Source organism: Galeopterus variegatus, unplaced genomic scaffold (assembly GCF_000696425.1).
Source record: "Galeopterus variegatus unplaced genomic scaffold, G_variegatus-3.0.2 Scaffold2517, whole genome shotgun sequence".
Lineage (NCBI taxonomy): Eukaryota > Metazoa > Chordata > Mammalia > Dermoptera > Cynocephalidae > Galeopterus > Galeopterus variegatus.
In genome coordinates this window covers 94,289-99,465 of record NW_007728628.1, presented here as the reverse complement: position 1 = coordinate 99,465, position 5,177 = coordinate 94,289, and positions in this window count along the sequence as shown.

Below are 5,177 nucleotides of genomic sequence, written 5' to 3'. Positions count from 1 at the left end.
TCCTGCAACTTTAGTGAATTTGTTTATCAAGTCTAGGAGATTTTTGGTAGAGTCTATAGGTTTCTCTCTATATGAAATCATGTCACCCACAAACGGGCAATTTCACTTCCTCCTTTTGAATTTGGATGCTCTTTATTTTTTTTATTGCCTAATTGCTCTGAAAATTACTTCCAGTACTATGTTGAATAAAAGGGGTGAGAGTGGGCATCCTTGTATTGTTTCAATTATAAGCTGTCATTCTCTATAATGTTAGCTGTAGGTTTGTTATATATAGCCTATAGTGTATTAAGATACTTTCCTTCTATACCTAATTTGTTGAAAGTTTTAATCATGAAGGGATAATAGTCTTCATAGGTCATATGTGTCCAGGAATTTATCCATTAAAGGTTTTCAAATTTATTGGTGTATAATTGTTCATAATAGTTTCTAATGATCCTTTGTATTTCAGGGGCATCAGTCATAATGTCTACTTTTGCGTTTCTGGTTTTATTTGGTTATTTTTCTTCTTGGTTTATCTACCTATTGATTTGCAAAATTTGTTTATCTTTCTTAAAAACCAATGTTTCATTTTATTCACCTTTCATACTGTATTTTTATCTCAACTTCATTTATTTCTATTCTGATTTTTATTATTTCTTCTTTTCTACTTATTTTGGGTTTGGCTTGTTTTTGCTTTTCTAGTTCCTTGAGGTGCATTGTTAGGTGATGTATTGAAGTCTTCCTATTTTTTTTTATGATGTAGGTGTTTATTGCTATAAATTTTCCTCTTAGTACTACTTTAAAAAAAAAAATATCCGGTAAGGGGATCTTAACACTAGACTTGGTATTGTCAGCACCACACCCTGACAACAAGTGAGCCATGGGCCGGCCCTCCTCTTAGTACTACTTTTGATGTAAGCATTAAAACTGCCTTGGCTGTATCCCATAAGTTTGGGCATGTCATGTTTCTGTCTTCATTTGTTTCAAGATATGATTTGATTTCCTTCTCAACCTCTTGTTTGACCCATTGGTCATTCAGGAACATGCTCTTAAATTTCCATGTATTTGTGTGTTTCTGTGGTATTGGTCATAATGTCTCCCTTTTCATTTCTGATTTTTGTTATTTGGGTCTTCTCTCTTCCTTTTTTTGTTAACCTATCTAATGCTTTGTCTATTTTATTTATCTTCTCAGAAAACCAACTTTTTGTTTCACTGATCTTTTATATTGTTTTTTGGTCTCTATTTCTTTTAGTTCTGCTATGATCTTGATTACAGCTGAATTCAATCAGTTCACCTTTCAGCTTTTCCCTTAAGAACAGGAACTAGACAAGGATGCCCACTCTCACCACTCCTATTGAACATACTGTTGAAAGTACTAGCCAGAGCAATCAGAGAAAAGAAGGAGATAAAGGGCAACCAGATTGGAAAAGATGAAGTCAAACAGTCCCTGTTTGCAGGTGACATGATCCTATATATTGAACAGCCTAAAGCCTCTACCAAAAAACTCTTGAAGTTGATAAATGATTTCAGCAAAGTTGTAGGATACAAAATCAACACACAAAATTCAGTAGCATTTCTATTCTGCAATAGTGAACATGCAGAAAAAGAAATCAAGAAAGCTAGCCCATTTACAGTAGTCACCCAAAAAATAAAATACTTAGGAATAAAGTTAACCAAGGAGGTTAAAAATTTCTACAATGAGAACTACAAACCACTGTTGAGAGAAATTAAAGAGGACACAAGAAGATGAAAAGATATCCCATGCTCTTAGATTGGAAGAGTCAACATTGTGAAAATGTCCATACCACCCAAAGTGATCTACAAAATCAATGCAATCCCCATCAAAATTCCAATGACATTTTTCTCAGAAATGGAAAAAACTATCATAACATTAACAAAAGACCATGCATAGCCTAAGCAATTCTGAGCAAAAAAATAAAGCTGGAAGCATAATACTACCTGACTTTAAACTATACTACAAAGCTGCAATAACTAAAACAGCATGGTACTGGCATAAAAACAGACACACAGATAAATGGAATAGAATAGAAAATCCAGAAATCTACTCATGCACCTACAGCCATCTGATCTTTGACAAAGGCACCAAGACTACATACTGGGGTAGAGACTGCCTCTTCAGCAAATGGTGCTGGGAAAACTGGATATCCATATGCAGGAGAATGAAACTAGAACCATACTTCTCACCATATACCAAAATCAACTCAAAATGGATTTAAGAGTTAAATATATTCCCTGAAACAATAAAACTTCTTAAAGAAAACATAAGGGAAACACTCCAGGAAGTAGGATTGGGTTCAAACTTCATGAATATGACCCCCAAAGCACAGGCAACCAATGGAAAAATAAACAAATGGGATTATATCAAAGTAAAAAGCTTCTGCATGGCAAAAATAACAATTAACAGAGTTAGAAGACAACCAACAGAGTGGGAGAAAATATTTGCAAAAGATACATCTGACAAAGAATTAATATCAAGGATATACAAGGAACTGAAACAACTTTACAACAAACAAACAAGTAACCCAATTTAAAGATGGGCAAAAGAGCTAAATAGGCATTTCTGAAAGGAAGTTATATGAATGGCCAATAAACATGAAAAAATGCTCAACATCACTCAGCATTCAGGAAATGCAAATCAAAACCACACTGAGATACCACCTCACTCCAGCTAGGATGGCTAATATCCAAAAGACTGAGTGATAAATGCTGGTGAAGTTGTGGAGAAAGGGGAACCCTCATACACTGTTGGTGGGACTGCAAAATGGTGCAACTTTTTTGGAAAATGGTTTGGAGGTTCCTCAAACAATTACAGATAGATCTACCATATGACCCAGCTATTCCACTGCTGGAAATATACCCAGAGGAATGGAAATCATCACGTCGAAGAGATATGTGTACTCCAATGTTTACTGCAGCACTATTTACAATAGCTAACAGTTGGAACCAGACCAAATGTCCATCATCAGATGAGTGGATACAGAAAATGTAGTATATCTACACAATGGAATTCTACTCTGCTGTAAAAAAGAATGAAATACTACCATTTACAGTAATATGGATGGACCTGGAAAAAATTATATTAAGTGAAATAAGTCAGGCACAGAAAGAGAAATACCACATGTTCTCACTTATTTGCGGGAGCTAAAATTAAATTACTAAATACACAAACAAATGTGGGGGTGGGGAAGAAGACACAACAATCAATTCCTTGAACTTGTTAAGACAAATGAACAGATATGATGTTGATGGGTGGGAGGAAGCAGAGGGAGGGGGAAGGAGGAATTGGTAAAGGGACATGAAAATCAACTACAGTGTATATTGATAAAATAATAAAGAAAACAACAACAAAAAAAGAAAGTTCCTCTTGTTATTGATTCCTAGTTTTCTTCCATAATAGTCAGAAAAAATACTTGATATGATTTTGATTTTTTGAACTTATTGAAGGAGTTTGGATGTGCTGTCCCCTCCAAAACTCATGTGGAAATTTGATCCCCAATGTGGCAGTGTTGGAAACTGATTGAGTCATGGGGGCGGATCCCTTATGAATGGATTAATGTTCTCCCTGGGGGAGGGGGGATTAATGAGTGAGTTCTCGCTCTATTAGTTACTGCTAGAGCTCCTTGCTTAAAAAGACCCTGGTACCTTCTCTCTCTCTCTCTTGCTTCCTCTTGCCATATGATCTGCTTGTACCCGCCAGCTGCCTGCTGCTTTTCCACCATGAGTAGAAGCAGCCTGAGGCCCATACCAGATGCAGCTGTCCCAGAATCATAAGCCAAATAAACCTCTTTTCCTTATACATTACCCAGTCTCAGGTATTCTGTTATAGCAACACAAAACAGACTAAAACAGAAAATTGGTACCGAGGAGTGGGGTGTTGCTAAACAGATACCTGCAAATGTGGATGCAGCTTTGGAACTGGGTAATGGGCAAACGTTGGAGGAGTTTGGAGGACTTAGAAGAAGAGAAAAAGACGAGGGAAAGTTTGGAATGTCTTAGAGACTTATGTGGTGGTGAGCAGAATGCTGATAGAAATGTGGACAGTAAAGGCCATGAGGATGATGAGGTCTCAGATAGAAATGAGGAACTTATTGGGAATTGGACAAAAGATAACCCTTGCTACACCATAGCAAGGAACCTGGCACCTCCCCTCTCTCTCTCTTGCATCCTCTTGTCATGTGATCTGCTTGTACCTGCCAGCTGCCTGCTGCTTTCCACCATGAGTAGAGGGAGCCTGAGGCCCATACCAGATGCAGCTGTCCCAGAATCGTAAGCCAAATAAACCTCTTTCCTTTATAAATTACCCAGTCTCGGGTATTCTCTTATAGCAACACAAAATGGACTAAAACACTTATTGAGACTAGTTTTGTGCCCTGTATATGGTCAATCCTGGAGAATGTTCCATATGTTGATGAAAAAAATGTGTATTCTGTAGCTGTTGGATGAAATGTTCTGTAAATGTTTGTTAGGTCTATCTGGTCTTGGAGCCATTTCAATCTGATATTTCTTTGTTGATTTTCTGTCCTGATGATCTTTCCAATGCCGAGAGTGGGGTGTTAAAATCCTGAAGTATTATTGTGTTTGTGTCTATCTCTCCCTCTACACGTGATAACACTTGCTTTATATATCTGGGTGTTCCAGTGTTGGGTGCATGAATATTTATAATTGCTATATCCTCTTGTTGTATTGCTCCCTTTATCATTATATAATAAACTTCTTCACCTCTTAGTACAGATTTTGATTTAAAGTCTGTTTTATCTTGTATATGTATAGCCACTCCTGCTTGCTTTTGTTTTCCATTTGCATGAAATATCTTTTTCCATTTTTTCACTTTCAATCTATGTGTGTCTTTGTAGGTAAGGTATGTTTCTTGTAGGCAGAATATGTATGGGTCATATTTTTTTTTTCTTATCCATTCAGCCAGTCTGTATCTTTTAATAGGAACATTTAATTCATTTACCTTCAAAATTCTTATTGATATGTGAGGTCTTACTCCTGTTGTTTTGTTGGTTGGGTCTGAGCATTTTGTGTGTTTTTGGCTCCTTCCTTCCTCCCAAATTGTTTATCATTGCAGTTTGGTAGTTGTCTTTACTGATAAGGTTTGATTCCTTTCTCTTTCTAATTTATATATCTGTTCTACCAATAAGTTTTATATTTTTGGTTGTTTTCATAGCCATTGT